Source organism: Onychostoma macrolepis, chromosome 01, assembly GCF_012432095.1.
Source record: "Onychostoma macrolepis isolate SWU-2019 chromosome 01, ASM1243209v1, whole genome shotgun sequence".
NCBI lineage: Eukaryota > Metazoa > Chordata > Actinopteri > Cypriniformes > Cyprinidae > Onychostoma > Onychostoma macrolepis.
Genome location: NC_081155.1, coordinates 28,545,916 through 28,563,347, shown reverse-complemented (window position 1 = coordinate 28,563,347; position 17,432 = coordinate 28,545,916). Strand labels below are relative to the sequence as shown.

At 38.2% G+C, this 17,432-nt stretch overlaps 1 protein-coding gene and 1 long non-coding RNA gene across 5 annotated transcripts in view; both read right to left on the bottom strand.

The window, feature by feature from the left end:
* The window catches only part of pspc1 (paraspeckle component 1), a 159,443-nt gene that overhangs the window by 87,061 nt on the left and 54,950 nt on the right, over positions 1 to 17,432 (bottom strand). The gene's annotated exons all lie outside the window — the stretch shown is intronic.
* LOC131539328 (uncharacterized) lies at positions 4,338 to 7,210 on the bottom strand. The gene is made up of 3 exons (XR_009270827.1): positions 6,579 to 7,210; positions 6,086 to 6,181; positions 4,338 to 5,898 (listed from the first exon to the last, which is right to left on the bottom strand). It is a non-coding gene; the product is annotated as an uncharacterized LOC131539328 (long non-coding RNA).

Here is a 17,432-nt window from a genome sequence, read left to right as displayed (position 1 = left end):
GTTGCTGAGCTCACTGGTGCGTTCTTTTTTTTTTTTCTCAGAATCTACCAAACTGTTCATTTGGCCACTCCAAATGTTCCTGCTATCTCTCTAATGGATTTGTTTTGTTTTTGAAGCCTAACAATTGTCTGTTTCACTTGTATGGAGAGATCCTTTGACCGCATGATGTGGGTTCACAGCAACAGCTTCCGAATACAAATGGCACACTTAGAATCAACTCCAGACCTTTCACCTGCTTAATTGACGTAGAAATAACGAAACTATAGCCCACACCTGTCCATAGAACAGCTTTTGAGTCAATTGACCAATTACTTATGGTCTCCTGAAAAAGGGGGTGGTACAGTGCCCTCCAAAAGTATTGGAACAGTAAAAACAAAATTGTTCTGTTGGCTGTGGAGTCAAGACATTTGCAAATATGATTAAAAGATGAATATGAGACAAAACTACAGAATGTCACATTTTATTATTAGACGTTTCAACACATATGTTTTACCAAATAAAAAGAACAGCACTTTCAGAGTTCATCCCACTCATTGATGCGAGCATAAGTATTGGGACAGTTGAACATAAGGCAGATATAAAAGATTAAAAGCTATTATTTAATTGCAGATCCCTTGCGCACAATCACAGCAGTGAGTCTGGGACCCATAGATATCACCAGACTCTTGGTCTCATCCTTTGAAATACTTTTCCCACCCTTTAATGCAGTCAATTCCAATATATGCTTGTTTTGGGGAGTTTCTGCCTTTACTCTCCTCTTCAGCTGGTGAAATTCATGTTCAATTGGATTTAAATCTGGAGATTGACTTGTGCAATCTAAGACTTTCCATTTCTTTGCCCTTATAAATTCCTTGACTGAACTGGCAGGGTGTTTTGGGTAATTGTCCTGATGCAATATGAAGCACTTCCCAATGAATTTGGTGGCATTTTCTTGAATATTGGTAGGCAAGATGGTTTTGTACCCTTCCAAATTCATTCTGCTACTGTCATCATACATTAAGTACATTAAGTGTCATCAGTAAAGTTGAGAGGGCCTGTTCCAGAGGCAGCCATGCATGTCCATGCCATGACACCACCTCCACCATGCTTTACAGATGAGGCTGTATGCTTGGGATCATTGCAGTTTCCTTTTTTTCTCCACATTTTTGCTTTCCCATCACTTAGATAAAGGTTCATCTTTGTCTCATCGGTCCATAAACACAGTTCCAAAACTCTTCTGGCTCACCTTTTTTGCAAACTCTAATCTTGCCTTTCTATTTTTGGAGCTGGTCAGAGGTTTGTATCTTGCTGTGTAGCATCTGTAATTCTGTGTCAAAGTCTCCTGAGGACAGTAAATTGTCAGAGCATCACCCCAGCTTTCTGGAAGTTGTTGGTGATTTTACAGACACGTCTTTTAGGGTTAATTTTCACAGCTTTTATGATTTGTCTGTCATCAACTACTGTTTTCTTCTCAGCTGATCAGGTCGTTGTTGGTTGCTGGTGTCGCTGGTGGTTTCCAAACTCTTGATTTCTCCATGCCCTTTGTTTTGCTAGAGCTCTAATTGACTTCCTCTTTTCTTTTAGCATCCAAAATTGCTTGCTTTTCTCTCAAAGTCAGCTCCCACGTCTTCATCCTGGTTTGTGTGTGTCATCATCAAATGCAAGATTCAGAATGCAGAAGTAATGGATATAACCGATAGGACACATTCCCTGCTTTTAATATCTGAAAAATTAATGGAACAGGACACAGCTGATCACTTAGAAAGGCCTGTGAGGCAACTGTTCCAGTACTTATGCTCACATGAGATAGGGGGATGAAACTCTAAAAGTGCTGAACTTCTTAGCTGGTAAAACATCTATGTGTTGAATCACCCAATAATAAAATGTGACATTCTGTAGTTTTGTCTCATATTCATCTTTTAATCATATTTGTAAATGTCTTGACTCCACAGCCAACAGAGCAATTTTGTCTTTACTGTTCCAATACTTTTGGAGGGCACTGTACATGTTAACTCTTTCTCCGCCAAACACAGAATTTTCCATTACTCATGAGACAACGCTTACCCGCCAAACACAAAATCTTCCAGGTTTCCGTGTTTTCACTGTTATACACTTGGGGGCGCTATTACACATCTCCTGAATGAGTCTAGAATGTGCCAACCAAAAACACAGACCAGGAAGTCACAGAAAGAAGCCATCTCATATGTAAGCACATGCATATGAAAATAATGCGATCATCAACTCTAACTGCATATAAATGAAAACTGCCTAATCTTTGCTTTGATAATAGTACTGAATATGATCCAGATGTAGTGATTTTCTCAGCTTTTTGCTCAAAATGTTGCTTTTTTTTTAATGAAACCTATTCATAAATTCAAGTGTTGATAAAAAAGAATGCTTGAAGCTAGAATAAAATGGATTTATTTATTTATTTTTTGTGTGAAAATGATCCAAAAACTCCTTAACTTCATCCTTCCTAAATCTCTTAGGAATAATTAGGACTCGTTGTTCTGCAATCTTTTTGTTGTCAGGCAGGGTGAGGTCTAGGAAGACTAACTTCCTTAACCTTTCCACCCATTTTGATGAGATTACCCTCAAATTAAAGCACAGAGTCTGCAGTTTGTGTGTTTTGGTCAGCAGCTAAAATAATCAAAATTGGGCCTGTGTCCAAATATATATATATTTTATATTATGTATTTCCCAAGCCGATCTCAAGGAACGGGGCCGATCAAGCATTTTTATAACTGATTGGTATTGGCTCTCCTAAGCCCGATCCACAGGTGATTTGTCAGCTGTCATGCTGGTGTCGTGCAAAAGGTGGTGGTATGCACTTTCAACAGTTCACCGCCATTAAAAGGAAAAGACGACGCTCAAATATGCATGTGTAACACACAAGAACATCTGTTCTAGCGTGTCACACGTGTTCAAAATTCCGTGTTTAGCGTGTTTGATGTGCACTTTGTGCTATTTACTATTTACTGTTATCTGCTGTCAGACTATCTGAGATATTGTTGTCATAACGCGTTGCTATGGGTTGCATCTTTCTTTGGACTTGACTGATAGACTGGCATTATGGCATTTGCGACTTCATGCTTTCTGACCTTATCTCAACCTTTTTTTCCCTCTGTGTTGCAATTAATCTGCTTATAGTACAAATAAAATACAACAATTTTATATCAGTAGTCCCATAATAATTGTGAACACACAGTCATCATTGCATGTTTACTAGGGGTGTCCCCGACTAAGGATTTTCATAGTCAAATCGGAATCTTGCCAATAGTCGACTGATAGTTGAATCATATGTTTGGGGGCGGGGCAAAATGCATTACCAAGAATCAAGTCAGACAGTCATAATTACTGACACGGACAATGTGCAACGGACGCCTCGCATATAAAAATTATGTTTTATGTTTTGATTAAAAGATCAGTTTAAACGTCAGTGAAACCCTAAGAATTCACTTTTTTTTTTACAATAGTGCTCTCATTCTAACGTTATGTATATGCCAGTAGTTATTAATGTTCTGCATTTCTGTTTTGAGCTGCGCGCGCTGAAGATGACCAGTAGAATGAAGCATTTGATAGCAGGTTTTTAATCAATGGAATTTAACATCATTTATCTCATATAGAATATGCTTCGTTATATACAATATAACATTAATAATATTACGACTTATAGGCTATCTGCACGTAATACCCCGAATGCATGAACGTGTCTGCGCGGCTCTGAATTAACTTCTTTTGTGGACGCGTTCTTCACCCAACAATGTGCAGAAACACGGCAACTAAACTCACAGCGTTTTATTATAATAGTGTTCTCATTATAATGTTATGAATATGACAGTCCCAGTCAGTGGCGGTTCTACATTGAATTACTCTCCATCCGAGAAAAAAAACAAAAAAAAAAACACAACATTTTGCACAAACAGCCATGTTTTACTATAACAATATAAGTGTAAGACAAGCTTATATTTCTCAATTGCACAAATCATTCAACAGAACATTTGAAAAACACAATTCTGCACAAAACAGTATAAGTTATCAGAACTTAAATAAATATACTCTATATACATAAAAGTGGCAAAAATATGTACAATCAGAATGTTTCACAACCAGGCAGACGGGGGCCACTTATACTTTTAGGGGGCACAATTTTAAAAGTCATCTAAACCTACTTTAAGTATTATTCATTCAGTAATGTTTCACTATGTCATGCATCACTGCAATCTCTAGAAGTAATCTATAACAATTTAATCTAAAATGAATGTTTCATCCCGTTTCATTTATTTGACAAATAATTTTGTATTGTAGTGTCAGGGGCATCATGCACTCATTATTTTTGAGGGGGCATGAGTGGGGGGGTATTGTGACACACAGCAGCCACAATACCACTGTATAACTGATATAGGCTTATGTCCCTAATAAAAAAAATAACAATAAAACCATCACAGAAATGTTTAATGGTTTCCACTACAAATACCATTACAAACATTACAAACCATCAAAACCATTTTTATCCATTAAAAAAAAAAATTTTGTAGTGTGTTTTGGGACATATTCCGTTATGATTTATTGGTTTTAACAAGCCACCAATTACCAGTAGAGACCAACGGGGTCCATTACAGTTTCCAGTAAAACCAATACAACAATTATAACAAGTAAAACCATTACTAATTTTGTAATGGTGTCTATTGTTTTTTCAGCAGGGATTTTTTTTTTTTTGTTCGATATATCCCCAAAATATATTATGAAATATCTCGATTTTCAAATGTGTGTAAGTAAACAGCATCCTACATCCTCCTGTTGTTAACGTTGTTCTTCTTTGTTTACGTTGTTGAACGCCACGTACAAATGACGTTGCTATCGACCGGCTTAGGTCACTTCTTAGTACCCACTGTCGGTGCGAATGCAACCCTCTAAATGGTACTGGGAAACAGTTCACGCAAAATCGTCCCAGTACTTTAGTACTGTACTTGTAGTTCTGGAACTAAAGCAGTGCGAAAGGCCCTTTAGTCAGAGAATTCAGTCAGCCAGCGCGCTCAGTAATGAAACAGCGTGTTTTAGCGATGACTCGTTTCTCAATAAGCCTCTGATTGGCCATTGCATTCATAAGCTCAACAGAATCATATGAGATTGGTTATAATGGCTATAAAAACGTGTGTGTCTCTGGCTCTGTGCCAGCCAGAAAATGCAGATTTGAATTTAGCAGCTGGTGATGTTTTTCTTTTTTATAGTTTACAGGACAAACTATGCATTTCACCCAAAATTGTTTGCTGTGATATGATTCCAGATTTAGGGGGGCCAAGCTTGTTGATATGGGGGCACTGATTATTTTATTCACTTACTTCAGAAACAGCGAATCCTTTTTAAAATTGGCTGTTGTTCCCACTACATTGCATTGTTATATTTCAGAAATATATATACACACACACACACTGACTCCAAGCTTTTGAATGGTATAGTGTATACTGTTACACTTGGAGTAAGACTGGAGTAATGATGCTGACAATTTAGCTTTGATCACAGGTATAAATTACATTTGAAAATATATTCAAATAGAAAGCAGTTATTTTAAAAAGTAAAAATATTTCACAATATTACTACTTTTGCTGTATTTTGGATCAAATAAATGCAGGCTTGGTGAGCAGAAGAGAATTCTTTACAAAAACATTAAAAATCTTACTGTTCAAAAACTTTTGACTGGTAGTGTATGTCATGTTGAAATATATAAAAGTGTATAATGTTTATGTGCTCTGAAGAAAAACAAAAAAACATTTGAAGAGACTCATCGGAGTGTGTGCCTCATTTGGTCTTAGCTGTGGTCCAGGTTCCTGTGTGGGCAGGACTCTCAGAGCCTGTGGAACATGTCAACATCAGTCTCTGTTTTCCATGACAGGTTATTTTGCACTGTTATTCTCACATCTGAAATAAAAAAGCAAGCATGCTGTTTACACAAACTACATTATTAACATTATTGTGATGGTCACTGATACTAGTACTAATTTATAGAAATAAAAAGAACACAATTACCACATAGCACACATATTTTACCATACAGTAAATAAATCAAATTAAAGTAACATCTGTAAAATGGTGAATGCACACTTACTCTGTAAGATTCTGAATGGAGATGAAAACTGAATGAGACCTGCGTCCCCTTCCTGTGTGAGATGCAGGTGAAGGCGAGAGTGGTGTATTCACAGTCCTAATAGAATGTTATAGTTAGGAGCATTTCTTTTTCAAAGTACCTTAGTATATGCATAGGCCTACTTGATGAGAAAACAGAATGCCAATAACAAAGAAACTATATTTTAACACTATCAACCACAAATAACATTACCATATAGGCATAATAAAAGTACAATTACTATGTATGTGTATACACTATACCAGGGTTCCTCAAATCTTACCCTGGAGGTCCAATCCACTGCAGAGTTTAGCTCCAACCCTGATCAAACTCACTTGTCTGTGATTTTCTAATGATCCTGAAGACACTGATTAGCATGTTCAGGTGTGTTTGATTAGGGTTACAGCTAAACTCTGCAGGAAAGTGGATCTCGAGGTCCAGATTTGAGGAGCCCTGCACTATACTGTGCACTTACTCAGTATGATTTTCCAGCGAACTCAAAACTGAATGTCACGTGCATGCCTTTCTTGTGCAGTTATGCCAGTGATGCAGCCACAGTCCTAAATGAAAATTGAAACAGTTGTTATAGCAATTACCAGAAGATGCATAGCTGATAATATATTGCATCACTGATAAGAATGGACGGGCATATGTGTCGTCGATGGGTCACTTGTCAGTGATATTTACAGCTTACTTGATACATTTACACCTCAGATGATCGCAAACACCAATGACCAGGTATAGCACATTCAAAACATTTACACCAGAGCAGATAATCGCGAACAGAAGCTTAGTTATAGTCATAAACACATAGAGCAAATGAGGCAAAGCAAACGCACACCTGTGGAGGTGCTAGTTGAAGGAAAAAAATATATATATGAACCAGTTGAAGGAGAACAACTGCACACTCACTTAAGCATAGGCTATTAATTAACCAACGTTTCGGCTAGTAGCCTTTTTCAAGGTACCTGGTTCATATGTAGTCATAAACACAAGCATGCATTGTATGTAGGCCTATTATACAATACAAAAACATTTTATATATGGGAAATTATAGTTATAAACATCGGTAACACTTTTTAATAACTGCACACTATGAATCATTAGTTAAACATTAGTAAATAGTCAATTCATCCTTTATAAAGCATTGTTCCAACATTGATAGGCATTAGTAAGCAGTATAAATACAGCTATAAATGTTTTGTGTTTGAGCATATCTATAATATTTAATAATTGTATTTTCATACTTTATTAATGATCAGTTTATCATTTCTAAATTATTACATTAATTTACCAACCAGTTATTTAGGAGTTGTCAGTGGTTCATAAGATCATTTAGAAAGTGAAATTAAATGATTAATAAACTATTTAAAATGTACACTTATAAATCTTATTTATACACTATAATATTTGTTCAGTTTGTTAATAAATGCTTTATTAACACATTCCTGCTATAATTTATGATTAAGTCAGCTCGTTATAAAACATTTAGTAGTTGCCAGCCATCTATTTTTGTGAGCTCATCTAAAGTGAGGACTATTTATATCTTGTAAAGCATTTACAAAAGAGATTCAAAGGCTCATTCATCTTCCAAACAGAAAAGTTAAACAAACAACACAGAGGGATACAGAACACAGAAATATTTTTTTCAAGACGCAAAAAATTAAACTGTACAACTGTACACTTGATAAAAAATGAAAAGCAAACCTCTGCAATTTCATAGAAAAAATACAATGAAAATTCAAGTGTACAGTTGTACTGTTTCATTTTTTTGCATCTTGAAATAAATATTTCTGAGTTCTGTATCCCTCTGTCATGTTTGTTTATTTTTTTCTGTTAGGAAGATAACTGAGCCTTTAAATCTCCTTTGTAATAGATGTGCTTATAAACCAAGAACAAGGCATTTATAGCTGTATTTATAAACTGCTTACTAATGCCTATTAATGTTGGACAATGCTTTATAAAGGATGAACTGACTATTTACTAATGCTTACCTAATGATTCATAGCATGCAGTTATTATAAAGTGTTACCTAAACATCTACATACATAGTGTATCACAGTAAAGTTTTGTCTAAACATTCTTACTCTAACATTAGGCTATTAACATTATAACTCATATTACTTATATATTGTATTGCTATCTATTTTATAGAACATCAAAAAAAAACATCCTGGCATCATGACACATTTAGATGCAGTGAATGAAACTTCATAATGTTTCACTTGATTATACATTTAGTCAGGAATTATAGTTTGGAAAAAGTCTAACTAGTAAAATGTGTGACAACTAATGCAAGTAGGTTAATAAAAAAATACTTACTCATGTAAATGATCTCCGCTGGATCAAGCCGCACTCTTCTTTTTGAGAGGCAATCCAAAGCTTATTCCTCTCAGCGCATCTTCCAGAAACAAACAGTAGCCGAGATGAACTCAAGGAAAAGTCTCACTGCTTTGTTTGTTGTGATGTGGGCGTTTACATGCCGCGGGTCTCACGTGGAATATTGTAATATCAAAAGCAAAAGTATCTCGTGGGTGTGACCTAATTAGAGATAATGAAGTAAGAAGGGAAAGACTGGACATCGCGTTGGTTTCATATGGATTACTTTATCACAGAATATTTGTTTTCGATAAGAATTGTTTTGTTTAAAAGTAGATATGTCAAGCTTTCTATAGATATATCTCTCATGTCGTTGTGTCAAGTATTCACTGAGTTTCAGTTCATTTTAGTGACGTGTTTCTAAATGAAGATCCCGGAGACCAAGGCAGCAGATAGCGCACCCTGTTTGTTTGTTTTTTTATTTTATTTCACAAAAGCACAAAGTTTTGTTGTTATTATGTATACAAATAAAAGTAGACCCTTTACAGATTCGATTGATGTATTGCTCTTATCTGTACGATCAAAACTGACAGAGTAATTTAAAGCTGCAGTACTTCAGTTTTGCCTCTTTGTCGCCATCTCTGTTTGAAAACCTGGAATTGCAGCTCTATGCAGAATTATCTTCCGTGTACGGGGTTGTGATCCGGTGTTCCGGCATGGCTCCAGCTCGGATGAATCTAATGTTTTGAGGTGAATGTGTGGCAGTCAGACACTGCACCAGTGCGGTGTGGGATTACAAATTTATTTAAATGTTTAATTTAGATTCCAATGTAATAGTGTACAAACTGAAGAAGTTATATACCTTGTATTTAGCATTTAAGGTGAAAAATGGTGACATGAGTCAGATCACTACATCAGATGCAAGAGGTCCCTGCCAGTTCCTGTTCTCCTATTGTAAGTGAAATGAGCCAGACTCGAATCTTTTGTTCTGCAAATGGCTTTCGGAGCCCCCTGGCCCAGACATGAATCGTTAGACTGATTGGATTATCAATGCAATCGAGTGTTGTTGATTGGGTCTGTCTTTCTCATTAGCATGCTTTGTTTAAAGTTGTCACCCAGGTGCTTGGTCTCCATTCCTAAGCACTGCCCCTAAATGTATTTAAAACTACAATGTATCACTGCTTTAGTTAGACTTGGATGACTACAGCGACGCCGCAGCGAGTTCTCAATAAAGAGTAACTTCTGTATGAAAGATATCCCAACGTCTCCTGGTCTCTGCTTCGTAGAAGATAAAAGTTCACAACAGATGGTGCCGTGACCCGGATAGAGTTCCAGCTTCCTCACCTGAATCCAGTTTGAAAACTTCAAGCTCAAACAAAGATCTGCTTCCAGACTGCATCTTTTGGAATCCAGCGAAAACTTCAAGCTGAACAAAGATTTCCAGACTGAATTTTTCTCTCAACCAAGGTTGTGGTGAGTGCTGTCTCTAATCCAAAAGAACCTTTAAGACCAGTACAAATTTGTTTATCCTCTGCGCCGTCAGAGAAGAGTTAACAGACAGCTGTAGGGTTTGGTTAACTAAGTTTTCCTCTAAAAAAATGAACTTTTAGAGATGAAGTTACCCTCTGTCCAGGCAGGGAAGTTTAGCATCAAGTGCTAATATTGTTTTATCCTCTGTTCTGTGTAGGCAGGAAGATTGGCATTTACGTGCTAGTTATTTTGGTTTATCCTCTTTTCACAGAGAAGTTTAGCATTTCATGCTAATAATTTTGGTTTATCCTCTGTTGATCAGAGAAGTTTTAGTGTTTTGATTGTGTGGTAACAAAGTTAACAATAGTTAAGCTGTGTTAACAAGTGTACCCTCTGTTGATCAGAGAAGTTTTAGTGTTTTTGTTTGTGTGGTACAGAAGAAACGTACAAAATGGTTAGAAGGAATGCTAGGCTGATTCCAACAACAGAAAAGGGTGGTCTTGCGACTCCTTTGTGGTCAGATAGCTAATTCAAATCACTGTTAGAGTGCAAATGAACCTAATAGTCACTGAAAAAGTTAGACAAGAACTAATTCAGAAATATGAGATCCATCCAGATAAGACTTGGTCTGTAGATGAGTGTAAAAAGGTATTAGGAGCATGTGTTCGCAAGAACAATGTGAAAGGCATTATCTGCTGCCACAGAGAATTTGGTTTAGCACTAGCTACACAACAATCTCAGCGTAACTCAGAGCTAGAGAAACAGAACAATGAGCTTCAAGCTAGAATATCCTCTTTGACTAAGAAATTGAACCGCAACAAAGCTGCAGCAAAACTGATGTGGAAGTTAGCCAGCCGGATAGCATTTACCCTGATTTACAAGCATTCTTTGAAAGAGATGTAGCTCTCCAATCAGTAATTGATGTGCCTGTAAATTCGGTCAATGTTTGTGGTGCTCGGAGAAGATCTCTCAGAATTGAGGAAACTGAAAGTGTTCCCTCAACTCTTCTGTTGTGCAAGTACAAACTGTTGCCAAAACACTAGGACCTAAAGATATAGAGAGACTGTCTCAGAGCTTACCCTCAGCACGCACATTTTTCTGAATTTAGAAGAGTATTGATCAGTAAAATGCGCCTTTACGACATGTCTTTAACAGAGGTAACGCAGTTGATGTCACAAATTCTAACTGAATCTGAATTCAACAGTTTTGAAACTGCTGTTACTTCTGAACTGCGACATGCAAGTAAAGGTGATTTAAGAGAAGGTATTTTGAAAATCCTAAAGAATATCTTGGGACCCAAAATAGATTGGTCTAGAATTACTACCTGTGTGCAAAAGAAAGAAGAAACTGTGAGTGAATATACTGAGAGATTTTGTCAGTCAGCTGTAATTTACAGTGGAATTGTTGATGACCCTGAAAGTGTGCTAGATGACAAGGGACCCCTAGTTCGTATCTGGTCAGATGGCCTTGTAGCCGAATACAGAAAAGCTTTACCATTCTTAGATCTAACTTGGTCTAACAGAACTCTCAGAAGTAACCTAGACAGGTTAGCTACATGGGAAAGAGATGCTGATGTCAAGGCAAAAGTGAGAGTAGCAGCAGCTACGTTTAACACAACAAAACAAGACAAGAGATGGTCTAAAAGAGAAGGCAAATGCAACTACTGTGAAAAATTAGGACATTGGGAGAAAGAGTGTAGGAAGAAGTTGCAAAATAGTAAAAGAAATGCTATGCATAATTCTGCTCCTCCTCAGCCTGCCTACAACCCCGAAGTAGTTCCGCCAGTGACCACTGAAACTTTAGGACAGCTCGTACAGGCTCTGGTAAGAGCACAACAAGACCAGGAAAAAAACTAATTGTTGGGGCTGTGAGTAGCTACCTTTCCCCTGTAATCCATCACAATGACAAAATAATTTTTGTGAAAGGTAGCATAAAAGAGAAAGAGATAGATTTTTTGCTTGATACAGGTGCAGAGTGTACAGTAATTCCTACAAAATTGGCACAAGTTTTAAACATCCCATACAAGAAAACCAAACTTTGTTTAACTGGCGTAATAGGTGAAGATTCTGTTTTGTATGAAACCCCACCCATAGAGGTACAATTTGGCCCAAAAACTCTGACTACAAAATTGCTATGTGCTCCATTAAATACAGGTGCAATTTTAGGCATGGATCTTCTGAGACAAGTACATCTAACGTTAGACGTGTCCTCAGAATCCGCTAGCATAAAAATTTCCTCAGCACAAGTTTCTACCAATAATGCAATCCCTACTGAGTATGCTTTCTTACAGAATCATCTAATTTGGGCTAAAGACAAGGATGATTGTGGTTTGTTAACAGGTGTAGAACCAGTTAAATTGACGGGAAATCCACCTCCGGTCACCAAACAATATCCGATTAATAAGGAAGCTATACAGGAATCAAACCTATTGTAGAAAAGTTGCTGAAGCAAGGAGTGCTAATTAAAACCAACAGTCCATGTAATTCACCCATATGGCCCATCAAGAAATCAAATGGGACATGGAGACTTACAATAGACTACAGAGTAGCCAATAAACATATTGATAAAATCACCCCTAGTGGCAGATCCATCTACAATTTGTAATGGCTTACCATTAGATTGTAAGATTTTTCAGTAATTGATATGTCTAATGGATTCTTTTCTGTACCGTTGCACTCTGACAGCCAGTCATGGTTAGCTTTCACAGTTGACTATGAACAATACCAGTGGACACGATTGCCACAGGGATTTCAAAACTCCCCAACTATATATCATCAGGCTGTCAGACGTGATTTGTGTGACCCAGAATGTCCAGTCAAACAGTCCACTATGATTCAATATGTCGATGATATTTTGCTTGCCTCAACAGACCACGAGGTACATCAAATTGAATTGACAGCATTGTTGGACTATTTGCATAAAAAAGGACACAAATGCAGCTTTCACAAAGCTCAAATTGCTAAAAAGCAAGTCACATTTCTGGGTCAAACAATTGGTGCAGGAAATAGATCCATTACACAGGATCGGCGGCTTCAGTCAAAGCCATACCTCCGCCTACTACCATTAAAACACTCCGCTCATTTTTAGGAACAGCAGGTTACTGTAGACCTTGGATTGAAGACTATGCCTCGATTGCACAGCCTCTCTATGATTTGTTGAAAGGCCATGGTAAAGATTCAGATACTGTTTGTATGGAAGAAATTCATCTCAAAGCTTTTAATGATTTGAAGAGAGCACTATGTCAAGCACCAGCATTAGGAATTGCCCAATCAGATAGACCCTTTGTGCTTTATGTCCATGAACACTTAGGCTTTATGACTGCATGTCTAATGCAAGATCATGGGGCAGCTTACGCCCAATTCATTACTATTCTGGTAAACTTGACATAGTCGCTCAAGGTATGGGCCCATGCCTCAGAGCAGTACAGGCAGTTCATCTAGCGCTTCAGGCTTCATCAGGAATGGTGTTAGGTCAGAATGTAAATGTAAAATGCCCTCACGCAGTGTCTGCACTAATGAATCAAGCAAAAGTCACTTCTGTCACCTCCTCCCGTTGGGGAAATTGGTTAGCAACTCTCACAGCCCCGAACATTGTTATACAGCGTGCACCAGTCACGAACCCATCCTCATGTATGATGTCTGCAATGACTGAAGTTGTGTTAGAGGGTGAAGGTGAAATGACTCATGATTGTGTTACGCTTACATATGCAGCGACAAGTGAAATAGCAGAAACTCCCATAGAGAACGCAGAATTGGAGTTGTTTGTTGATGGTTCAGCTCAAGTTATTGAAGGTAACAGACGAGCAGGATATGCAGTAACTTCCACCACTGAAGTAGTTGCTTCAGGTCGCCTTCCAGATCATTTTTCAGCTCAAGCTGCAGAACTAGTACCCTTAACAAGAGCATGCACGCTAGCTTCAGGATCAGTTGCAAATATCTACACAGATTCCAGGTATGCTTTTGGGGTAATTCATGATTTTGGTGTTATTTGGCAAACCAGACAATTTCTAACTTCTGCTGGATCCCCCATTAAGCATGCTGGATTAGTGAAAGATTTAATGTTTGCCATGAAACTCCCAAAGAAATTAGCGGTGATCAAAGTGAAAGCACACCTCACAACTAATACTACGGAAGCTAAAGGTAATGCTCTTGCTGATGTAGCGGCTAAACAGGCTTGTTTCTATGCAACTGTACAAGTGTGTTCAGGTAGTACAGCACAGAAGACAATTCTACCTCCGGAATCAATCATTGATCTGTATAAAGACGTTCCTCTATATGAAGCATGGACATGGTTAGACAAAGGAGCCACTGTGGATTCATCCAGCTGCTGGACCAAAGGGGGAAAGTATGTTGCTCCCGAATCACTGTTGCCATATTTGGCTCAACAAATACACAATTTGGGTCACAGTGGTCCAGCAACGATGAATCACAGGTTCTCAAATCAATGGTGGAATCCAAAATTCAGAAACATAGCCACTGAAACAGTCAAGAGATGTGTAACATGTCAGAAAAATAATGAGGTACCAGCAGCCACCACACCAGCAGCACATACCCCAGCTCCACCAGGGCCATTTCGTCACCTGCAAGTTGATTACATATCATTGCCCCCTTGTAAAGGAAAAACTGACGTTTTGGTAGTAATAGACAAATTCTCAAGATGGGTAGAAGCTTATCCAACAGGGCGTGCTACAGCTGCACATACTGCTAAATGTCTTGTTACTGATTTCATTCCCAGATGGGGATTACCAGATTGCATTGACTCAGATCAAGGTACCCACTTCACAGGACAGGTAGTCAAGGAAGTGTCTAGAATGTTGAAGATTAAGTGGAACCTTCACTGTCCCTATAGGCCACAAGCATCAGGACAGGTTGAACGATCAAACAGAACAATCAAAACCAGGCTAAGCAAAATGCATCAGGAAGGAGTACCATGGGTTGAAGCACTGCCCGCAGTACTGTGTAGTATGAGGCGTCACCTAACAGATCAGTAGGACTGAGCCCTCATGAAATTATTACTGGGCGTCCTATGCAGATGCCAGGTGTGATTGATCTTAGAAATGCTGATGTTCACATTGCTTCAGATGCCCTGATCGCTTACTGTGAAAACCTCACAAAGGCAGTACAGAGTGCCAGAGAGAGTTGAGTCGTGTTGGCAGACTCCACTAGAAGGTGGACACACTATCATCCCAGGTCAATGGGTCATGATAAAGTCGTTCAGAAACAAGCCATTAGAGCCTAAGTGGTACGGACCACATCAAGTGATGTTGATTACAGCAGCTGCAGTATTGTGTCAGGAAGGAAAACTTGGACTCATGTGTCACACTGTAAAGTTGTTCCTCCACCTACAGGGATAGGTTAGGACACATGGACCAGTGAGGAGCCCAGGGAAGAACCAGAGCAACAGGCTTCGGGGCCAACCCTGCGGTGAACATCCCTCATAGGCCTTCCCCATCCACTAGTCCACCCTCACCTCACTGTTCTTTAGGTGTCACAGGAATTAAGAAATAGGGAAAGAAGGAACAACAATAGCAGACGAGATTGAACAGAGGATACAACCCTAATGTTTGTAGTCTTTAGAACAAATACTGCTGTCTTTTGTTTTCTTTCTTCCTCTGTGCAGATACCACTTGATGGCTGTTCCAAGACCCATGCGCACCGAACTCCTCACCTGCGTATGAAGCCACAACCTCTAAAAGACAACGAGACCCACTGCAGAGCCAACTGTCACGGAAGACAGAACAAAGAAAAATACACAACGCAGAGTATCACATACGAGAACTTCAGTCATCCAGCAACATGATCAAGACATTCTTGATCTTTCAGCAAAATTACACCTGATGGCTGAAGATAATTCTTCATGGTTCGGAAACCTGTTAGTATCAAGTGTTTCATGCAACAAATGACTCACACCCATCACGAGAAATGACAGTTCCAACCAGAAAAGACTAAGAACTTCACGGACCATAATTGCATGTTTTGTTTCTGTGTCAGCATGCAATTACAGACAATCAACACAGAACAAGTGCTATGTGCCTGTAACGATCACAAGTTACAAGAATAAACTTTTAAGTGTCTAAATTTGTATTTTGTGAGAGTTATTAGAACTCTCAAAGGGGGAATTGTGGGATTACAAATTTATTTAAATGTTTAATTTAGATTCCAATGTAATAGTGTACAAACTGAAGAAGTTATATACCTTGTATTTAGCATTTAAGGTGAAAAATGGTGACATGAGTCAGATCACTACATCAGATGCAAGAGGTCCCTGCCAGTTCCTGTTCTCCTATTGTAAGTGAAATGAGCCAGACTCGAATCTTTTGTTCTGCAAATGGCTTTCGGAGCCCCCTGGCCCAGACATGAATCGTTAGACTGATTGGATTATCAATGCAATCGAGTGTTGTTGATTGGGTCTGTCTTTCTCATTAGCATGCTTTGTTTAAAGTTGTCACCCAGGTGCTTGGTCTCCATTCCTAAGCACTGCCCCCTAAAATGTATTTAAAACTACAATGTATCACTGCTTTAGTTAGACTTGGATGACTACAGCGACGCGCAGCGAGTTCTCAATAAAGAGTAACTTCTGTATGAAAGATATCCCAACGTCTCCTGGTCTCTGCTTCGTAGAAGATAAAAGTTCACAACAGTGGTTACTGTACTCAGGAATCACAGATTCTAGCCTACGTCTTGGAATATAAGACCCAAATAAGAATTTTCACCATATATTGCCATCTGAACAAGTAAGTAACAAGTCTGCCATGTTTGTTCTACCCAACTGAGAAAAAAAGAATTACAATAAATCGTGCTACCAATGGTAATTAAATCTAACGATCGGTTAGCTCATATCACAGATTTTTACAATCCAACCATTAGAATACATCAAGAGCTAAATTCAGGTGCTTGTGAGCCGTTTTATGTTTCACTAGATCCGTGTCGCGCTTCTCTCAGCACTTGAACGGACAAATACATACTGTACAAGAAACTTAATTATTTGCATGCATTTTAAAGCCTTATCAATTAAAACATTCCAGCGATTGTACAAAATTTGAGCATTAGAACATATTAAAGAGGTAAATTAAGAGCTGTTCTGACGTCACTGAGAGACTAGTCTTGCATAGCCAGACCTTCAGATTGACAGCTGAAGGTCTGGAATCTATCGTAGCTTTCATTGGCCAAGGCCCGCCCACGAGGCCATTTAACCGACATGTCAAACAGCCAATCACAGTTCGTTTCGTTCAGCGTCACGTTTCAGGGTGTGGAAATGTCGGCACAATAACAGACCGGTGTGTAAAACTCTTGGACGTATTTTAAAGATTCTATGCAGCAAACTTTAAATATTTCACATACTTTTCAAAATCCAGCGTTTATAGATAGATAGATAGATAGATAGATACTTTATTAATCCCCGCAGGGAAATTAATTTGCATAAGCAGCTAAACATACACCATACAACACACAATAAATACAATAGATAAAAATAAATATAATAAAATAATAAAATACACTATACAAAATATACACAGTATGTAAACATATGTTTATGTATA